General features: G+C 39.0%; 1 long non-coding RNA gene across 1 annotated transcript; it reads left to right on the forward strand.

Annotated features, from left to right (window-relative positions):
* The first annotated feature begins 1059 nt into the window (after nucleotides 1–1059).
* LOC139152550 (uncharacterized) lies at nucleotides 1060–13079 on the forward strand. The gene is made up of 3 exons (XR_011556650.1): nucleotides 1060–1211; nucleotides 8903–9040; nucleotides 12865–13079. It is a non-coding gene; the product is annotated as an uncharacterized lncRNA (long non-coding RNA).
* Nucleotides 13080–24126: the final 11047 nt, after the last annotated feature.

Consider the following 24126-nt stretch of genomic DNA (forward strand, 5'->3'; position numbering starts at 1 on the left):
TCGCTTCGTCTCTCGAAACACCATCAGGGTGATGGCATCAAGTGGTGGAGAATCCGGGTATTTTTAGGGATGTAAATTGTCTTGACCTTTTTTATAATTTCCTTTAAGAGGCACTCTACACCCGACTCTGCTAATTTACAGGAACGGTACAAATTTCATTTATTAATACGTCTGATTAACAAGCGTGTGATATAATATTAGATCTAAATTCCCGCTTCGCGTGTCGAATATTAGCCATCTGAAATTGTATGGCATCTCATAAAAGGTGGCGTAACTCGATGGCGATTCATGATGGCGACTATTTGACATAGGGGTAACAACGAAGACGGACATTCCATAAAATATGGCTCAATGAGTCGTCAATAATTACATAATAGTGTACTACATGTCGTTGATAAACAGACAGTTCGTACAGATTAAATACTTTTTCAAAATGAAATAGTGGTGAGATCGGCTTCAATTGCACAAAATAAAATCTTACCATACTGAGATTAAACAGGCTGGTCTGTTTGTCAACATGTCCACTAGGTCACCTAGGCCTGCAGTGCAAGAAACTGATAACACCATTATTCTTGTAGACAAAGTACGTTTTAATTTCGGTCGAGAGATGGCGCTCTATGAAGCATGATCGTCGTTTTCGTGAATTGCATGTTCCACAACCTGGCATATTCAGACTGCCAATTAAGAGCGACGATGTTCAGTGCCCATGGTTCACATAAGCGTTAAAAATGTTTGATAAATCTGCCAGGTCATTTTCCACAACAGCAGTTGGTTCTATCGGCTGAAAGTAACTCATACGTTCATATCAGTCACATCCATTTTCTACATTGTGCATCACACACAATTTTTCGTACCTGCGCCCTAGGTAAGTACCAGGGTTGTTCAACATTCTGTATCGTTCCGGTATAATACTTCGCCAAAAGTCACACTTCGGCAAGAGGTAGTCAAATCAAAATTATTCTTCGTTAGGCTGTTTTAATTGTTGTTATCGTTTAAATTGCATTAAATTTCATTATTTGTGTTTTTATCCCGAATTTTCCGTCATTGACAGGAGTACGAAATACGTTCTTTAGGTCTCATTTCCTGACTTCAAGAGTCCCGCAGTGTTGATCTGCTGTGGTAGTGATGGAGTATCATCCTAACTTACCCTGGTTGCATTAGTCGCTGTATCGAGGCGAATGAAGCTCAGTGCATTATTGAAGTTGTTTGAGGTGAGCAATGTTGAAAACTGCTACAGTGGTTTGGTTGAACTGTTACGACAACTAGATATACAGTCTAAATTTAGAAGGTGCAAACACCGTCAGGAGTAACTATCATCGAGACGGTATATCAGCCAATAACAATAATATCAAGTCTGCAAAAGTTAAATATTGTAAAGAATTCACGAGTAGGCTTAACCTTGCACATTTGCTTTATTTCCTGTTCAGTTCGGCCAGTCTGCAATTGCATTCGGGAGACTATTTGGTTAGAATGCTCCAGACGAGCGAACATTTATATACACGTTGCGAAGTGCTGTGTGCTGACTCGGCGTTTGACCTGACACAGCCTTGCAAACATGATTACATGGTGATTTTTCAAAATTCGAATCGTAAAATCTTTCTATGGGCAGGCGCGTGCAACTAAAATTGGTATTTAGTAGCTTGCAATAGATTTCAAAAATGATTTGCGAAACAAACCTACATGTCATCGGTGATGAGGTCTACAGTCGAAACACTGACCGTTCGTGGAGAGTTCAGGGTTCACCGTACTTCAAATTAAAGGGCATGCACAGCCCTTAAAATGCCTTGTCGCTTGAATGATTTACTACGACTTAAATTTTGATGTAATGCAGTGCTCCGCGACGTATAATCGAAACTGTTACTTAAACTACGTTCCTATTTATTAGATGATCACTGCTTGCCTCGAGGGAGAAGCTGGTTTTGTTCACGATTTCAACCGAAGTCCGAGTCGTTTTGCAGAGAGCATGTTCCGACAAAGAAAGGCGCGGCGGCAAAACGTTCCGTATATGCATTTACAGGGGAAGAGGCAGTTTGCTCAGTAGTCTCCCACATGGAACCTCACAGTATCTCACCTCGAAATCATGAATACGACCGCTGCCGACTATAAGCGAAGGCAACAAAACGATTATTATGGGCCAGGCAGTGATTAACGAAGACTATTTATACGAAAAAATAAACAAGATATATATATATATATATATATATATATATATATATATATATATATATATATATATATATATATATATATATATATATATATATATATATATATATATATATATATATATATATGCAGGAATATATAGGTTACACGAAATACGATTGTTGAAATCATGGATGACGTAGCGTGCACAGTCTGGTTACAGTTGTCGTGAAAAGACACTACGCCGTTCTTCATAATATAGACTAATCAGTTAACACAGCGTCGAAAAAGCCTGAGGAAAAAACACGCGGTCTGTCGTCCATGTATTCGCCTTGCTCTAAGTAGTTTGGTAGTCCCGATCATTAAGTGTAACTGGCCAGTAACGTGTCCAATAACTACCGTGAACGATCTTTAATGATATTGCCTGATAGTTACTTTACTATGTAACAACTTTGCTTTGATGTAAATAAAATACACAAAAACGTTACAGGAGTGTTAGGACGTCATCTTTGCAGGGCGAATTGCGAGTCAAAGACGATAGAAACGAATCTGACTTTGATCGTGAAGAGATTCAGTTTCATAGAAGGGCAATGGTTTTCAGTGAAGATTATCTTGAAACGTAAAGGGTGTTTTGACCGAGTGAATAGTGAGTTTGAAAAGTCTGATTCAGCGAAGCGCAGAATTAACTACTGGCAATAACAGCATTTAAATGCAGAAGGATAGGAACAAACGGTGTCCGAGTAGTTCTCTCTAGATGCCCTAGCATCGCACGCAGGGTGTTTCCCTATCCGATGAAAAACAACCGTTTCTGACCTAGAAACACAACATGACATGCGCAGTCTGATGTTTATCTCGTGCCCTCCTCAGGTGACAATTGCGGTACATGTGGCGGCGAATCAACTCTATCTGCGCTAAATGTGAATGAATTACACATATGTACCATTCTATTGCTCTATGCCCAATTACAACCAGGGGGCTGGAAATTCGTCAAAAATGGAAGTTATGAACAAAAACTGCTGCTGGCCGTATCACGGACAGTGGGTGATACTTCCCGCATATTGTCATTGTGGCACACACATGCAGAAACGAATGGGATATGGGCATCACAGCCGCCGGACTCTCCGGCGGCGCGGCGATGAGCGTGTGACGTCATGCCGCTCAGTGAAACAGTGATACATACCTAGCCTGAACGGAGGGTACCCAATTAGCATACATTAATGGGAATTACGTTTGAATTCAGACAGCGCCCTCTAGTCGGAGATTGACCGTTAGTAATTTTTCACGGAGATTTTCATCACTGAATTTTACCGTCATCGTTGGTCAATCGTATCTACTTTATGGTGATATTGAATGATACAGTTGGAAAGTATTCGCATGTAATTTTTTTAGGATTTCTATGCTGTGAAACTGTCATTTTAACGGTATGATTGGTTTTTTGGGATCGACTGAAGGCCCAAGTTTAGCGATGCCGCAAATACATGCAATGATATTTACGCCCAAAAGAAGACCTGCAATCGATTTTTCGTGGTTTTAGAAATGTTCAGACGTAATTTCAGTTTGGCTCAAGGTCTGGATACAAACTTACAGACATTTAAACTTGACCCGTGAATCGGCGTTTCCATCATGGCGGCCTTCACTTCGGACGTACTGAGTACGTGTGTGTGTATGTGTTGTGCTTGTGCATGGCTTGTGTAAGCGTTCTGAACAAAGTGCTACACTCAGCTCTCAGCTCAGTGTGATATAGTTTTCGGACAGGATGGTGAATTTCGCCTAAAGCCGTTTCATAAATGACAAGCACAACTGTTACAAAATCTTATTATCATACCTTTCAAAACTTTATATATAGTGTTTATCCTCAAACTGTTAACACGACGGAAGTGGTATTTAGAGGGTAAAAGTTGTCAATTTTTGACCCGATGTTGAGTGCGTAGTTTAATCGGACTGCTATCGCACTAGTAATCGGACGTCGTATTTGGATTATTATTGTAGGGGCTAAATATTGATATTTTGAAACTTCAACCCCAATTTTCAGTGTTTAGAAAACTGTATATAATATTTCGTGATAAATTAGTTAAACGTTAATCCATGGACGACGCAACTATATTTCGACGTGTATGGCGCTTACATATCGGTCATGGACTGTCTCTATGTGTTGCTTTCGACGCCTTGTATCGTACGGTGCACAGTGTGGCTAATTTCGCCAAGTTTGTAGCGCCCAAAATAGCTTGTACCGGAAAAAAAAACTATCCAAAACGGGACAGCAGCATCACCTGTCTTAATATCCAGTAGGCCTACTATGACTTGTAAAACGCGATTAATACAGAGCGAAGTGAGTACAACGAACAGCATGTCATGTCTGAAAACTGTCACACTGAGTGTAGGGTGTCTTATTTCTGTACACGTGGTGGGAAACCGTGAACAACGGCGTAAAACAGCTATACTTGCGTTGTCCGTTTGCCGTACTCGGCAGCGTGGACGCCCGCGCCTCAATTCACTTCGCACAATGCCAGTGCGATATGCACAGCGGCGGGCGGTCTCTACACGGTGGTCTCTACACGGCGTCACTTAATCATGCCGCAAATACATGCAATATATCGTACGGCCCTGAAATTTGGACCACTTACTATCGATACTATAAGGAACATTTTCTGAAAGTTTCAGTTTGGCTCAAGCTCTACAAGACCCTTAAAAGTTAGGTTTTTCGGCAAAAGTTGGATTCCAATACGTCGTTCGATCGTCCGCCTTGGCACGGAAATTGTGCCATCGTAAAAAAATATTGCACTCTCTGGTCAAATACTTTGAAAAATCTTAATAAATGGTTTATTGTCAATGAAAATCTGCATATTTAAAAGAAGGATAAGTTTCTGTTTGAGTTCACGGCCTTGTTTTTGAGATCGTACGCCGGTCTCTCTCCCACACACACTTCCGCACTCAGCGAGGTAGCGAAAACGAGGCTCTCGAACACGATAAAATATGCAAATTTGGTACCCTCCGTTCAGACTGTACCGGTAATACACTGACACATTGCTGCCGGCATGCCATGCGTATAGGTGTTATTCACTTGCTATCGAAGACACATTCCCATGGTCCAGCTAGTGCAGCGCTTGGCATCTGTTAATGCTCTCGACAACCACATTACAATTTACAAGGTAAGGAAGTGAAAACCATCCATGTTCAATAATAGTCGAATATATTCGTATTCATCGGTACGCTAGATATACAATGTTCCAACCGCGATTGAGAGCTTTACGTTAGCTTTACGTTAAAATTCCTCTGCAGGTATATATTGTGATCTAGTTGTCACTATTATGGTATTACGAAGTTCATCTCGCGTTCCTTCTTGCGAATATCCTACAGGATATCACATTTGCACGGTTGTATGAACTTTGAGTTTTCATGTATCATCGTATGTTAGAAAAAACTGCACATCGCCGGATAAACCAATGCATTTAGTGCATTCGGTGCATTTAGTGTTGTATAAACAATGTATACACCTAAAAGTTGATACTCCAGTCGAAAAATATTTCAAATGTAACACGAGTGTTATTGGACTACCCCCGTACTATGAATATTTTGGAAAACAAGACAGAGATGACAGAGATGTCATCCGCTGTCAGAATAGATCATCCCTTTGTGACATCCGAAGTCCTGCTAAAGTGCTGCTGTCCGTATCGTGGTTTGGTTTTTTTTTGATCGTATTACCACACTACACACACACAAACCAACCGTACGCATAGTATTACGCCAGACTCTCCGGCGGCGATGACAATTACTGTTATCGATGTCAGTATGCCGCTCAGTATCCACTCGCAACAACTGCCATGCATAACGGGTACGGGTGTTATTCACTGGGTTGTCGAGAGGAAAAAATCTTAAGGTCCGGCCAGAGCATTGATTTGCGCCTGTTAATGCTTGCGACATACACCGTGCTTGCGACAACCACATTACAATTTACAAGGTAAGGCAGTGAAAACCATGCATGTTCAATAATAGTCGGATATTTCCGAATCTACGGTACGCCACTGCAATGCTGTAATCACAACTAATACTAGTACCTGGTTATTTGACTTGACGTAAATTCCTGTGCAGGTATGGTTATCTCGCTGTCTCTATTGCGGTGTTACTAATCTCATTGGCCTTTCTTATTTACGAATATGCAAAGTTGCCTCTGCCAAGATGCCACATTTACACGGTTCTATACATGACCTTTTGGTTTTCACTTATCATGCAATCAAAAAGACTGCAAATCGATGGCTAGAGCGAAATGTTGCATTAGGTTTATAACATGATGTATATTCCTGCAAGTTGATACTCCAGATGAAAAATATTACCAAAGTAATACGAGCGTTATTTGACTACCACCGTACGCTTAATATTTTGGAAAGCAATACATACACGTGTGAGATGTCATCCGCTGTCTATGTGTCATTACCAATTTACCACTGCCAATACAATACATATCGTGCCTGCCTTTCGAGCCTGCTCAACAGGATCGATCCTTTCGGGCGTGTCCGTGCCTTATTTTGTGACGTACACATGCCGGGGGGGGGACAACAACATGTTCTAACACCCGTAAATGACACACCTACACTCATTCACTATCATGCAGACTATCTTGAGCCGTACTAGAGTACCTAGACATTCAGACGTACGTTCAATCACACTGAAAGGCGTAGTTGTCAAACTTAAAGAAATTGGAGTAATTCTATGTGACACTCATACGGAGACACATATGAAGGAACGTCAGGCTGCAACAAATGTAGACTGGAAATTTTTATCCGAGTCTTGTTGAAATTGTGCAGCGGATTGACATGTCCGATGCGTTATTTTGACAAATCGATTCCTTGGCAAACTGAGTATTCTGCGAACGTGGTCAGTCGTTGTGAGTTTGAACAAAAAATCATGTCAAAAGATGAAACTGTGTACTGTAGTAGAGTTATTGCGAGTCATGGCAAAGGCGAAGATGGTCCGAGATGTACCGCGGCGATAGGGCAGTGCGACCATGTAACGCATGGTGTGTCGCATGTAAGAGCATAGCGTCGTCAGTCGTACGGTGCGGCGTAGGTGAGAAACACAATGTTTCCTGGTCCCATTCACAGCGTATACACAGGCGTCGTTGAAAGGTCGAAGGACACGAGTATGGTGTGACTAAAACACTCGGCAACCGTGAGGTTCAGTGATAGAAGGAACATTCGCGCCATTCATCAGTTCCAGCTCTGCTGAAGTTCAATGACACTGTTATCAGAAGTTCGTAAATAAGTGTCAGTCACAAATGTATACTTGGTCTGATAATTGTCAAAAATTGACAAAATAAACAAAGTAGGGCTGAGCTGCTTGCCGTTGTGACTACAAAACATGCGGGGGGCAGCGCAGGACAAAACGTACGGATAATTTTATTTTGCCACCGGATCACGTCACATAGTTTATTTGCACTACATTACAATTACAGTCTATTTTTAACCCAAATCACCACGTGTGCACAAGGGAAGTCCTCGCCAAACGCGGTTTGCCGAGGAATGCGGAATGAGAATCAGTGGTTTGTATATAGCTCTGTGGGTAACAGCCATCTTCACTAATCTGCGTATGTTAGCGTCATAAAAATGTAAACTCCCCCTGTCGCATTCAAGGGATATATTAAAGTTTATCATTGTGAGGTCAACGCAAACAAACTCGAACAAGTTCGAACCAGGTTAGCGTACGCGCCCACTGATGACAACAACACAATAATGATCGGCAAGAAGGTGTCAGGGAGTCACTCCAATGCGTCTGTGTAACGCTGAATTTGAAAAGACAGGTATGATATACTTATGAGGTTCAAGAACCGTAACCTACGTATGACATCGTTTCGTGTAAGCATGACCATTTACATCAGTTAACACTGTCACGGATCAATTTCAGTGATTGCGCGAATTATGTCACTGATGAATTTCAGTGATTGCGCGAATTACAAATTACTTTCTCTGCAAACAATGATTGTTGTATGGGCTGTTTCAACGTTTCACTTTTCCCCGCGATGATGAACATAAGAAATATACAGGAAATAAGGCAGATGAGTAGAGCGAAATTAGACCAATTAACCCTGTGTGCGATGTTTTCCAGACAAGTATGACGAGTTTGAAGATAGTCTGAACCGTGCACAGTACCGGGTATAAATGCAGCCGTCAGGCTCCGCCAGCCACAAACCCCGGGCCCTAGAATTTCGGTCCCGGAATTGCTAAGAATCGAATTTATGGCCATGGTCTCCTGAGAGACGCCTGTCAAACCTACGAAGGCGATCGGCTCCACAAGTCCTGCATTGATCGATAAACTTAGAAATAATTTGTTGTCTGAAGTATTGGCTGACGTTTAGCGAACGCAAGGTGTTTCCCGGTCCGTTTGAGTAACAATAGGTGAGCTCACTTGAGAATACTGAAGCGACCTTCCTGAAACAGAAGTTATCACCGACAGGCGTTGAATCTACCCAATAAATTAAATCAATGAACGTAAAATTATGGCACAAAGTGCTGATAAAAACGAGGCCCGAAAGTCGTCCGAACTTTACGATTTGGACAGGAGGGGCTGCTTGCCGAAGTTGAACGTCTGCACGGAGCTTCAATACGGGATTCGGTAATTATGGCACATACAAACCGAATGTACACAATGGCCACCGGGACCTATGCAGTTAGTCTTCGGCGGCATGTAATCATTTGGTGACGTCACTAATGTTAATGTTCGTTGCACACAAATATAGCCTGACACAATTTCCTTGCACTTACAGAAAGTTTTGATTCATCGTATGCAGTTGCAAGCCATCGGTCGATGGACTGTTCACAAGACATACAGAGCTGCCGAGTCGAATTGTAGCAGCGCCTGCTACAGCGTTTAATGCTAAGGACGACAACGTATGATTTGCAAGGTGAGAAACCGACGTCAATGCTTCTTCACAATAGCTGAATCCGTTTGAAATGTAAGTGTGGTATATATGCGACTCAACATACAACCGTAACCTGTACATTGTAATATGAATTGAAGTTTTGTGTGAGCATGGCCATTTACATCAGTTGCTCCATGCCGCATGGCGAATTATAAAATTACTTTCCCTACGAACATTTATTGATTGGGCTGTTTCACTTTTCCCGCCATTAACATAGGACATTAAAAGGAAAATGTGGTAGGTGACTAAAGCGAAATGAGACAAATCAATTAATTCTATGTGCCATGTTTTCCACTAAGCACGGTCCTGTGTAAGGCAAGTTTGAAGATAAAAAGCAAACTGTGGGGTATACCGAGAGGGTGCAAAGGTCACCCGGCTCAGGCAACCGCAAACCGCGGGCATGATGAGCATATTCCCGTACTTGGATGCATAGCTAACTAATCAAATTCACGGTCTCCTCCTCCGGGTCGGATAAATATCCCGGGCCGGTGAGAGTCAAAGTTGCTGTGTCTACCGGTTCTTTAAATTCTGCATCGCCTTTTTAATTTGGTAATTAGAACAGAAATTGTCATATTGGCTGTAGTAAATTTACCGGAATTCGGAAATGTGTGACCCTCTACGCACTCCGGAAACGAGCAAGGTGTCCTTTATGCGCTAAATGTAACTAAATTATCACGTTTGTGAAATTATAGTACACATTGCTGAACTAATAAAAAAATGTGGTTTGATATTCGTCGAAAGTGCTCAATTCAGACAAATAGAGCTGCTGACGAATTCATAGTCAGGTAAGGCCACTTTGGAACTAAGAGATACGAATTGTGACGCCGAGTGACATCAGGGTCGGATAACTATCCCGGGCCGGTGAGAGTCAATCTCCGGCGGCGGTGTTGTGGGGGCGTATGTATCATTATTACAACACTCGGTTTATACTGGTGACATCACGTTTCATATCGGCAAAGGCCCGTACTGACACAACAATACTGATACATGCAGGGCTGTCGACCGCCTCAGCGTTAAATCAGCTGCCAAAGGAAACGACGATATGTCATACGTCTGTGCAGTGCTGTCGGACTTTTTAGGCCAAAAAAAATAAACTGCGCTGTTCCGATAACATGGTTTTTAAGAATAGGGTAGGTAGGTCGGCAGGAATTTTTTTTCCGACCCAATATTTTTATTTTTAAATATGCATTTTTCAGGGGTTCAGGGCCGTCAAACACTGGCCACAACATTTCCAGAAAAATGTATCATACATATAAAAGGAATAAAAACATAAAAGACTCCTTGTTCAAACAAAAATCAAATGCCAAGTAACGAACGCGTGATTTTACGGGTTTTTTATTTCTTTATTTTAATTCTGTATTTACGTAGCCCTAACAAGTTTAGGGTCGGCAGGTCAAAATGAGGTAGGTCGGATTACCGGAACAGCACATTTTTTGTTCTGCCTTATCTCGGGTTGCTGGTTGGTGAATACGCTATGTCACTCTATCAACAAGCTAGCACCGTGACGGTTGTGGTAGAGCTGTTAAATAATGTAATAATGATAATTCATTTTTCTAGAGCGATTTCCATCAATAAAATATCAAACTGCTTTACAATAAAATACAAAGATCATAAAAATAAAATGATTATAAAATACAAAAATGCACTGATAAAAGGACACACTCGACAATACTACATGCTAAAAGAAATTAAAATAAGAATAGACAAGAACAACAAACCAGCGAACTTAGTCACACTGCTTTCTAAAAAGGTATGTTTTAAGAGATGTTTTAAAAGAAGCAACAGATGTTAACAACCGAATATCTTTTGGTAAGACATTCCACAGAATTGGAGATGCTTTCGAGAAAGAGTTTCTGATCCCAGTTTACTGGTTCCAAAACGGGTGCGGACGCTGAGCGCGTCAACCGTTTAGGAACGCAAACTGTCACCAGGTCAGAAAGATAAGCTGGAGCAAGATTATGCAAAATTTTATTAAGAACTTTGAAATCAATTCTTACATGGATAGGCATTCAGTGTAATAGCACCATCCTCACAGGTGTGATGTGCTCATGCAATTTTGTACGTGTGACAAGACGAGCAGCAGAATTTTGAAGTAACTGGAGTTTATGGAGGTGCTTATCATCGATACCGAAGAGTATACTATTGCAGTAATCGAGCCGCGATGTTACAAATGCGTGCACAAGTCTTTAAGTGTTTTTGCGATCTAATACATTTCTAATTCGACCAATTCTATGGAGAGCAATTGACGCTGACTGACATAATTTCAAAATATGAGTACTCATATCTGCACAGCGATTTAAATTGCGTTTCGCTTTTTACGATTTAAATCAGAAATTTACGAAAAAGAGTGAGGCGATATGGACAAAGTAGTTAAAAAAAACACATTTATTCAAAAGAGTCGGCGTCACCGCTTTCGGAAATTAATTCAACGGCACCATGAGCGTTACCAGGGCTGCCGTTGGCCCTGGCACCATGACTTTGGTCATATCACAAGGAATTGCAAGCCCGCTATACAAGTGAGACCATGATTTCTCCTGTTGTCAGATTCGAAGCTAGAAAAAGTGCAGTTGTAGAGTCAACTGAAAACCATTATTGAAACTTAAATTTTTTTAAATTACGCTCAGATATATGGTTTTTTTAAACCATGTTTCCTGTGTTTATACCTGTTGTGAGATAATGTTTTGGAAATGCATTTTAAGGCTGGACAGCTTGTAGACTCCGAACGCGGTAAATAAAAATTGCTTTTTGGCCAGCTGAATTTAAAATTATTATGTACATCTCTATGCATTTATGTTGATATAATTCAGGCTTGTCTAATGGTCTGATCACGTGCAAGTTGTCAATTCTGGGCTGAGTATATGACATCATAGAAACTTTTATCAAATTATTGCGGTGACAGTAAGACCTGCCCCAACAAGTACCAGGCTGGTTCCACAATGGGGGATAACAATATGTTTGTTTTATTGAATGGATCATTAAGGAGAAGCAGGAAAAATCGTTTGGTTTAGGAAAACAACACTTCATCACTAAAAGTGAGATGGCAAACTGGTTTCCAATGAGATAACTGCACTGACTTGGTAGCAGATTCATTCCTCGGTTTTGCTGAGACATATGCAAAACTCCATCCTATCAAAATTGGCTTTAAAGTTTCCAGCTTTCGTGAACAAGTTCACAGAAAAAAAGTTAATAAATGATTTCACCTGTACATAGAAATAATAGGAAATGTTGAAGTTCAGTCTTACATACTAGTATACTAGTTCAGATCTAAGTGTAGTTGTAGAATGAACACCGCTACCCGACCGGTGATGGCGCACTCACGCAACGAATACCGCAAGGTGTCGAGTGATGAGGAAAGCGAGTTGAAAGCTATCTGGTATTACATGTAAAAGCGTGTTTTGAAAGACAACAGAAAAGCATTTATATTAAGTGTTCACATTCGTTTCCTACCCGAAACTGTAGTCTGATAAAACTGCAAAGTAGTTATTACTTATTTCGCTGTTGGTTCGCCATCGCAAAGTTGTAATGCGATATTAATCTGTCAATATTGTTCGTTGATGTTCTCACCAATGTTGGTTTTATTCTACACAGCGTAACAATCAGTCTCTGACAAAATGTGTTGCCTTGTTGGCTACAAAATCAGACTCACTATATTTATAACGTTTACTCTATGACAAATAATATACACAATAAGTACTTACCTAATACTAACCTACCTACCTTAGCTTTGCCTACCTAGCTACACTTTATTTATTTATTTATTTATTCATTTATTTTTCTTTCATTTATTTATTTATTAATTCATTTAGATGACCACTGCCAGCCCCGAGACCGTAGCTGGTTCTATAGACGACTATAGTCTCAGTCGTCTGGCAGAGTGTGTGTCCCGACGGGGAGAAGCACCAAAACCTACCGCAAACGCATTTACAGACGGAGGCCGGTTGTTGTGTAACCCAACGGATCATCGCGAATTCGATTTTTCACATCTAAGGTATAGGAGGATTGAAAACGATTTGATCTTTCGCGTGAGACAATACAGCATGTCGTATGGAAATCATGAATAAGACAGCTTCCGCAGTACCAGAAAGCTAACCAAGCATGACAGAAGGTGACAAAACAATAATATTATGATTGCAATGAAAATGGAAAATTATACTTGTCAAAACAAGGGTCATAGTGTAAATTTTATTTTTCAAATGTCAAAGGGGTGAATTTTATCATTTCATCCATTAGATTGAGGACATCTCGAAAAGCTTACAAAACCAATGTGGCCATTAGTTTGAGACGCGAAGATTTTAAAATTGAAATGACAAATTGACGTGTAAACTATCATGCGAACTTTTGCATTCACCATGCACCTTAATGATTTCATCAAGTTGGCTGAAATCTGGATGAAGTCGTCGGTAGGAATCCATACCCCGTTTTCTGAAGCAGTGGGTCATAAGGTTTCCAGAAGCAGGCGCCAGTGTAAGTGGAAGGTCTGGAGGAGAGACGATGCACTACTGTCATTGGACATAACAATGAAAGTGTGCCATGTGCGGACTTCTGCAGATTGAAACTGCCGATAAATCTGTGAAATATCAAACAGTGACGACATAAAGATGTCGTGTTACATTTTTTCGACTAGTAGAAGGTACAACATAGTATGACACGACAAACTTTAAAATATTGCGTCATCTTAATTCAATAGATATGTACGTGTCAATTTGATTGAACAAAGTATACTTAAAGGCAAGACTGACCTGTATGGATGAAATTATGGAAAGTCTGATGAAACAACATGTTCCTATGATTAATAGGGATTGTGTTATCTGTGAATCCAGTGAACATCATTCTATATCTGACTGGCACGGACACAAAACAAAATAGCATTTTCTACGAGTATGTCCACCTTTTCAAAATGATTAAAACACTTTCAAACAATGACAAAAGAAAGATTTTCTATAATGTTGATCACTGAGTATTTTTATATAAAGGCAGTAGTATAGCCATAATCCTAAAAGTTAAGGCAAACGATGCATTGCATTGCATATCCATGGATTAAGTACCCTGTATGAGGCTGATGTTTACACTTGTCTCATAAAGGTTGAATGAGTATTTCAAATTATGATTTTGCAAATCATTGCGCTTCAATCAAGACATAACAACGGTTTTGTCGTAGTTGTCTGTACTTGTTCAAGTCAAGTCAAATGTAAGATTCGATTACTATATTTTCATTGTGATGGCATATAGATAATCGACTTAAAATTATATGTATGTGTATAATTTTTTTTCTCTCAGTGAGGAGGCAAATGTACAGCAGTGAAATTCAAAAATGCGACGGAAGGGTAAAATAGATATAATTTTTAACTCGCAGGCAAGGAAGTTAATGCGTTGAGATAACATTAGCTCATACAGAATGAAAAGAAATATTATATGAAAAGTATTTACTTAACAAATCATCGGGGGTGTATATTTTTGAAAAATGTTAAGTAAACACGGCTATTTTTTGTGACATACCAATGCAATACTTTTATAAGAAAATAGGAGAATGAGTGATAGTAACTCGTGTAAAATATTTCATTTTGTGCATTGTAATCTTGACGTAGTTTTAATCTCCATGGACAGTAACTGTTAATGTATTTTCACTCAATTTTTCAAATGCAGTTTCTTGTTATACTTCCAAATCATTGCGAAATGTCATGTGACGTGTTCGTCAACACAGTCGATACATGGATAATGCCAAGGGCTACAACTGACTCTAACAACTTATTTCAGTTCAGAGTGGAAGTCATTTGCCAACGAGAACATTACATATTATATACAATAAATTCTGTTGGCTTAACTAATATTTTGTATTTCGACATACCTTAAGAGAAAAAAGAAAATATCAGAACACTTTCTTGGTTTGAAACAATGAAGGATAGTTAGTATACACTGTCATACGACAACCGAACTGAGTCACAGACGGTCGCAAATAAATGCATTAACAATTCTCAACAACAGAATTTGTATCACATTTTTATTTTCGATTATTTTACAAAAAAAATTAGAGTGTATCAATGTTCCACTCTGAGCTTGTAAATCCCAGATATTTCGAAGGGACCACAGTCCCTCTATCCACCGATAGAGGGACTGTGGAAGGACTAAGCCCTTCTTCTTCATTGGGTCCACTACAGTCACTAATCTAGAACTGCCACTGTCAAGTTCAAAACTCCTTGCATGACAAAAGAAGAAATATGTAACAATTATGTAACAGTTTCTGGTGCCTGTCCATGCCCTCTGGTGGGGGTGGCAGCCTATTTTTTTCTGTTGATTCCGTTGTTTATTGTGTCCAGTTTTCTAATCCAAAATGATTCTCTTAATTGTCTATAAATTTTGTTATTTCGATGCTGTTTTTCTATACCCGTCACTCGGAAATTATTTATTGTATGGGGCTTCTCATTGAAGTGTATCGGTACAGGTTCAGTTTGGTTGTTGTTTCTGATAAGTGAAAGATGGTTTTGTATGCGGTTGTACAGAGTGTCACCTGTTTCTCCTACGTAGACAATTTTTTTGCATAAGTTGCATGAAATTGCATATACCAGGTCGGTGGATTTGCAGTTGATGTGGTGGCTTATGTTATAATTTGAGCTATCGTGACCTTTAAATGTACTAGTTTCTTCCATATACGGGCAGGTGGCGCATTTCTTGCTGGTACACGGTGCTGATCCTGGGTTTGTCCCCGTGACCGTTTTCAATGCATGTGTGTTTGTCAGTCTTGATGCTATGTCTCGTCCTTTTCTCCAGGCTATCATTGGCGGCTGTGGGAAAGCTTTTTTACATCTTTCTGATCTATGGAGGATATGTAAATTTCTGGCGAGGATTTGGGGTACATCGGGTAGTGCTCTGTTGTACGTCATAGGAAATACCACCCGGTTTTTGTTTTTTTGCTTTCTTTTTTGGTTTTGCATATCTATTAAGTCTTGTCTATTTTTTTTGTCAATCTTGCTGATTTGTTTCTGGACATTAGTCTCATCATATCCCCGGTGCATTAGTCTCTGGATGATTTTTCCTCGGTCTCTTTCGTAGTTGGCTGCTTTTGAGCATATTGTCTTTGGTATTGAAGCTAATGCATATGGTATGCTCTTTAACACGCTTGGATGGTGGGCTGAATCTGCGTGCAGGTATTGGAATCTGTCTGTTGGCTTGGTGTACGTATCAGTTTCAATGAATCCATCTTTAATGCGGAGAGTAACATTTAAAAAGTTCACCTCACTCGTTGAATATTCTATTGTGGTTTGTATATTGGGATGTATAGTATTGGCTAACCTGTGGTATGCTTCCAGATTTTCTGCTCCGTGTATCCATATTCCCCATATATCATCGACGTATCTCCATTGTATTAGTGGTTTATCTGGGCTATTTGCGAGTAAAGTGCTCTCCCATTCTCCCATATATGTACAAGCATAATTCATTCCTAGGCGTGAGCCAATGGCAGTTCCCTCTGTCTGTATGTAATGTTTACCATTGAACGTGAAGTGAAAAATATAAAAAAAAAATATTAAAGAAATATAAGAGTGAAAATTTCTCAAGGTGACATGCGCCTAGGGGATAGATATAGATTCTTAATTTTTTGCAATTAGTTTCTAATCGTCCACTCGATGGGGCTCATTTTAAGGTAATCAGACTCAATACATGGATGGCGTTATTTTGAAGTTCAACTACCGGTAAATGCTAGGTGAATTTGTTTCTCTAATACCAATATTTGCACTTTGACCCCTGATTTTGATTCTTGATTTGGTAGAGAATGGTCGGAAGTTTCACAGAGAAAAATTTGAGCAGAGTTTAAGTATTTTACTTTCGAGGCGCACACCATCTTAATAATCATGTTCTGCAAAATAAAAGCTGACTGTTGTACATTCAAAAGTCGATAGAAAACTATAATTCAGTTCACTAAACTGTTTGGCTGATTAAACGTACATGGCCAAGGATAATATCTTCAAGTTTGCTGCTATATAACTTAAATTATAGCAATTTAAGCTATTTTAAGTTATTTTATGTTAACAATCATCATTTATCTTTCCTAAGTCAAATCAAACATGATACGTGAAGGCATATACTTGATTGAACTTGGAAGTGTGTACATGCGACGCGACGACCTCTGTGGCCATAGTTTCATAATGCTGGGAAAAACTTTCCCCAGAAGAACTTTTCCCAAAGCACGAGTGAAAAATGTCAAAACTAGGCAACTTATAAATTATAACAAAGGGTGGAAAATCGATATCAACGAACAGGAAGAACCAACAAGGTAACATCAGTGTTCATACATGTACGTCGGTTCCAATAGGCAACACCAATGTCAATTTTTGTCTCATCAACGGTACTCTCCACAGATGCAACAAACTGAATACACCAAGAACTCGGCATTATTGCTATGAAAGCCATGACATTCACAAAAGTCACTGTGTTGAACCAAAAAACTATACTAATGCAAAACCAACACACTACTACTGTAACAAATAGCAGTATGTTACTTTATTTAACATGTGACAGCCTCGTCGCTCCCATGCCAAAAAACTATAGCATTAGAATTATCAGTCATGTCACTCCAACAACATACCATCAAGACGAAGGCCTCCGATCATCATGTTCCACGTCGAAAGAAAAAACTACTAAATATGTCTTTCGTACTGATCGCAAAAACACGCAGGCTAAAACGTCTTCCCATCAATTGTACGCAATGAGATGCATGAACTCTTTCTTCAATTTACTGTCAAATAGAAACATAAGATTAGACTTTGTTTATTATTACAGCGTTTGTCATTTTAGCACGGAGTTTCATTGTCTGATACAAATGGATTTTGTACTATGCCGTACATGTTGGTTCACTCTGTCAAACAGCATGAAAGGATGTTACAATTGCCGCACATTCTCTTATCATGTCGAATGTTTCAAAACAGCTGCAGAACTTTTACTGGTACCTCTCGAAAAAGTGACAGTTACGGTAATTTTTCCGATTCAGGCGTATGATTGAATCAACACTTCGCAGTCTCGGTCGTCACTTATCCACCCACTGATACATATATTATCGTAGCAGTAGTTTATCGTAGCTGTAGTAATAAAGTTTGAAGAAATAGAGCCGCCGCCTCTGTCTCCATCACTTGAACTCAAAAGATCCTGCTTCATAAACAATCCCACACAAACAGTGCTCTTGGGGTTAAATTACTGATTATAAAACTTCATTTAATATGCAAATGAGCTGTTTATTAATTGACACTGCTAAATGATTCATGGGGACAATTAGATATCTATCAGATCAATATTTGTAGCACGTTTCATCAAATTTAATGCTGTAATTTTGGGGTAATATCACTAATTACAATTACATTAACTATTCAAATGAGCCCTTAATTACCTTGACACTGCTAAGTGCTTCATGCGACAATACATATTTATCAGATCAATATCTGTAGCAGGTTTCACCGAATTCGGTGCCATAATTTTTAGAGTTATATCACTAATTACAAAGTTCATTAAATATGCAAATGAATCCTTAATTAACGTCACACGACTAGTGCTTCCCAGCCCAGTCAGTTGGATCAGTATCTGCAGCAGATTTCATCAAATTTGGTGCAGATATTTTGAGTTATATGACTAATTACAAATCTTCATTGAATATACAAATGAGCCAGTTATTACTGACATTACTCAATACCTCTCAGTACAATTAGATATCTATCAGATCAATATTTGTAGCAGGTAGCATTTGGTGTAGGAATTTGGGAGTTATATCACTAATTAGCTATCTAAGTATGACTAATTGACATGACACTCACAGTATTATCATAATGTTCTGAGATTGTCATCTGTGAAAAGTTTCATGAAATTTTGCGCAGTATTTCTTGATACATGTCGACACTGTCATTACTGTTTCCATAGGGAAACCATTATATGGAAAAAAATAATATGTCATGACTTCATCATTATCATAATCATTTTATTGCATATGAGATGCGCTGAGGCTGCACTCAATGTTTTGTCTGTCCAATATTCTTCGATTTTCGCGTGTTTAGTGCAATATTTTTATTTCTTTCGGTGGATACCTATTCGTGAATGTTTGGTGACCAGCACTGCTCATCTAGGAAATTTCTCTGTTGATGTCGTTGGCACCATTTTACAAGTGGTATAGCCACAAACTGATGACGTCAAAGATGTGCGTACTTATGGAAATGAGGTCAAAGGTTACGTTCTAAAAGGGGCGATAAATTATTTTAGGGGTAAAAGTTAGGAATGGGGGCTTGGAAACTTAGGGGGAAATGATTGAAAAGAAGAATCCCAATATTTTACTATCTTCACTCCTTTCCCTCATTTTGTAGTATCCTATTAGTCTATCCACATCTTCTTCAGACGCCCTGATACCTGCATGGAAGAAACGGTTGATTAATGACAGGGAGAGAAGTGTTAATTTTTTAGTTACATTTTTTACACAACAACAAATACCGCTGCCGGGGCTCGAACCCAGCACCTCCAGCATGTGAAGCACTACCTATAACCTGTACTCCACGAGAACAAGTTGCGAGAAAGGGATGCAATGTTTCTTATAAACGTTAGGATGATAATGCTAAGCAGGAACTGATTAATTTATAATGTTCACTTGTAATGATTTGAAAGTCTTTTACGCATTTTCCTTCTTTTATTGAATTTATGCCTCTGCATTGATTGCTTTATTGCCTGTCTTTATTTTTTCTTTGCATTGTCGTGTTTGTTGTGCAGATTTGTTATTGTTTGAATATTTTTCATATTATTTGTTGTATTTGCACAGTTAAAGCATAAAATTGTCACTTGTTTAGGATGTTTTATATGTTGAAAACTTTGTGTTTAACATTTATTATTGAATTTGTCATTTGCTGCCTTTTTTTACAATACTAAAGGTGTGTGTTCCGTTTTTGAATACACTTTTATATAAAAGTGGTTCATCACTCAACACGTTTGAAATGCAATATTTCATTGCTATTGTTGGTGAAAACGTGAACAACAATTCATTGGATATGCCATGAAAATAACATAAAAATTCCACCAATCGACGAAGTGAATTAAGTACAGGAACAAATGAAATTCGCTGCCGATATAATTATTTAGGGTCCATATACTGTCACTGGTTTGTGCATTACCAGTGTCACACATCAGCGGCAGTGGCCTCCTGAGCTGTAAACTTAGGCGTCATATTAGTTTTTAGACCGTCTCAAAACATTTGGCATAATATGGTGTTATGTGCAGATTTGAATCGATTAAGGGGGCTGTAAACTCGACGGATAGAGAATTGAAATATGTTGAACAAGAAAAATCCACGCCTTAGCTAGCTTTATCGCCGAAACGCCTCCGCCACATGAACTCATAAAGATAAGTTGGAAATAAGTCTGAAGATGTGAAGCCCATCCAAGTTCGCTTGGCATGCATCCACATGCCTTCAAAGGTGTTGGTGTGGGCGAAGGTTTGAGGATCCATAAAATGAAGACAATGATTGGCGATGAAATTAGAGAACTGAGGAGACTTGGACAACGAAGAATAAGACCCTTGGCCCCTACCATTCATCAGAATAATACTGGAACCTGGAGGAACAAATCGATAAAGCATTGGCATTACGTACGCCAGTCAACAGACATCGCGACCAATGACTCCAATCACCAAATGTCTGTCACTGTGTCGACTCAAACTGTATTCGGATTTCCGGAAGTTGAATTCATTATAGATGGGATTTTACATCCGTGGATTCATAAATTTCCACAATACAGCCTGGCCAAAAATCTATTGGGAGGCATGATCGCAAAGATAAAGGAAACAAATTTGTGGACAAAAATTAAACTTGATACGGTTAATCATGAAATTTTGTTAGAGCGTTTGCAACATCGCTTCGGTGTCTCTGATAATGCTTTGTTGTGGTTTAGGTCATATCTTTCCGACCGAAGACAAGCCGTGATCATAAATTCTACCGAGTCGCCCTATTATCCTCTGGAAACAGGTGTACAGCAAAGGGTCAGTCCTTGGCCCAATTTTATTTATGTTTACACATCCCCCCTAGGCGACGTAGTTGCTCATCATGGTTTTAAATATCATTTTTATGCCGATGACTCAAATCTGTACATGTCTTTTCGACGTGAAAATTACCATGTCACTTTAAGTAATCTTGAATCCTGTGTCTCAGATGTCAGAGCCTGGATGTCCTCAAATTTTCTACGCTTTATTGATGATAAAACAGAATTTGTATTTTTCTCTAAGAATTTTGACTTTCACTCAAGTCTTGAGCGAAGTCTCCGTATAGATGATGCGCTAATTTCAAAAAGAGCCTTGGCGTCATTCTCGATTCCAGTCTCACTATGAAATCTCATGCCAGTCATATTAGGGAGCCGTCATTATTTGCGGCCAGGGGGGTCGGAGGAATTGCTTTCGAAACTCCAAAATTTCGAGTAACCTCCCCTCCAACCATGACGTGTTTGAGTAACCCCCTCTCTGCTACAGAAAATTTGAGTGACCCCCCTCCCCCCCCCAAAAAAAAAACAAAACAAAACAAAAATTGGGAAAGTTAAATATCTATACAGTAAAATGGATTGCTGCTGCGACAGGCCCTGTACAGACCCTGATTAAACCCTGTGGTATAGGTCTTTGTCGGAAGGAGGTTCCAATTGCTGTGGTAGGGGCTGATGTACAGGTCTGTATCCAGTGCTCTGGTGACATGCAGTTATTCTGTAGGATTTTTTTTCAAGAGGGGGAAGATGTGGTGCGAAAGCACCACAAGAGACCGCATAAGCGGTCGCGGGGGGAGGTCAGGAGGGGGATGTCCCCCCTCCTGCCATTGGAGCTTTTGAAAAATAGAGATTAAAATGGTGTTATTTGGTGGCACTTGGGGAGTATTTTTTTCGTATAAAAACTCAAAGGAAAATAAATCTGAGACAGTATTCCAAAACTTATATTTCAGTTCACTGACTTCAACTATATTTTTTGAAACGAAAAAATAGCGACAGACATACATTTATTCACATTTATTATTTATTATTATTTTCCTGCAATAAAAGATGGGTTTGTTGTCAAGGCATTCAACTGGTTTTAAACTTTATAGCATCAGAATAAGCTTGCTTTACACATTTTCCCCTATCGGTAACCTATACAATGAAGAATATAGAAAGCAGACGTTTCTCATTAATGATCAGGCAAGTATATCAATCTTTAATCAGGAAATACTGTACTAGCCTCTAACATAGGCTTGCCACGTCGAATAGCTGATCATTCTCGTCTGAAGATCACAAAACGTGAAACACATAGTGTAATGAGATTTTAGTTTCTACTTGAAACCACCTGTATTATATATATATATATGTGTGTGTGTGTGTGTGTGTGTGTGTATACACAAATACCGGGTATGAATATACATATCTTTACTATTATTGTTGTATTAATTCGTAACTCCACTAAATGCTTCAATACATGTCAACAAAATTGAGTAGCCCCCCCCCTTTCTTGTTCTCCACTTTTGAGCAACCCCCCCCCCTTGTAGCTTTCGATTTTTGAGTGACCCCCCTCAGATTCCTCCGATCCCCCAGGCCATAAATAATGACCGCTCCCTTAGTCGCTCTTCCATGTTCCATATTCGACGCATTGCCCTCATTCGTAAGTACCTATCCAGATCTGCCGCCGAACAACTTATCAATTCGCTTGTCTCCTCACCAATCGATTCTTGTAATTCTTTGCTGTATGGCTTACCACTGTATTTGATTAATCGCATTCAGCATGTTCAAAATGTAGCAGCCAGAGTTATAATTCGGTCAAAGCGTTCTGATCATATAACACCATTTCTGCAGGAACTACATTGGCTACCTGTACACCAGCGTATCATTTACAAGATTTTAATTATTACTTTTAAATGTTTATATGGTGCTGGCCCACAATATCTGAGAGATTTAATAAGTTTTTATGTACCTAGGCGCAAACTTCGTTCTGCCAACGATTTTAAACTCAATACATTCATGACCAAGACAAAAAGGTATGGTGATAGGGCGTTCTGTTCTGCAGCCCCATTTTTATGGAACGAGCTTCCAGTGAATATTCGTTCTTGTAATAATTTAATTAAACGTATGCTTGAGACACACCTTTTTAAGTTGGCTTTCTCTATTGATTAGACTTTTTATGATTTTGCTTGTTTTTAACTTTCTCGATCAATTATATTTTTATTAGTTATCCATTTTCTTATTGTAATGTATCTTTCAGCGGCTGTGATCACTTTTTCTGTGGAGTTTGTCGCTTTACAAATAAATTATATATATATATATATATATATATATATATATATATATATATATATATATATATATATATATATATATATATATATATATATATATATATATTCAAATTACCAGTGCACAGTATTTTTTTCTCGGGAGTTAATTTTCATTTACATCGTTTGGTTGTTCAATATCCACTGCACTTTATATCCGTTACACTTTATTTTCAGGTTGTATTAAACTTCGAGTATAGTTGCGCCAGCGGCTAACTGATTACGTATGCCCAGGTTCAAAATATTAGGCGAGTAACTGGATTTGTGACGGAATAAATTCATTGACGCCAGCATGTTTTCGAGTGCTGGTAAAGAAACAAATATGAAACATACAAAGTATTATTTTTAACTTGCCATTAATAATATATATCGCTGCCATTAGCCATAAAGCATTATTCTCCAAGATATCGTTGTCATTACGCCGTAAAAAGAAAATAAGGGAAAAACTAGCGTGCATATGAACGAGGGCACATGCCACGAATGCTATGTTTGAACACAGACTCCTTGTGTGTGGTTTGAACTGCAAGACGACAGTGACAAATTTAGTAGAGCGCCCTCTGTGTCAATAACTAGATGCAAATATTTCAGCTTGCAATTGAAAGTTGGGCAGTACAATTCCTATGGCAACGATAATAAAGACACAATACGTTCCTAATTAAACACAACGGGTTGTAACTATGGTAACTTTTTGACATATTTAACAGAAAATCTATACCTGCCCGGGTCTGAAAATGGGTGTGTGAACTATGTGCATAAGTCACTTGGTATTTTAATTTCATGT

Source organism: Ptychodera flava, chromosome 16 (genome assembly GCF_041260155.1).
Source record: "Ptychodera flava strain L36383 chromosome 16, AS_Pfla_20210202, whole genome shotgun sequence".
Classification (NCBI taxonomy): domain Eukaryota; kingdom Metazoa; phylum Hemichordata; class Enteropneusta; family Ptychoderidae; genus Ptychodera; species Ptychodera flava.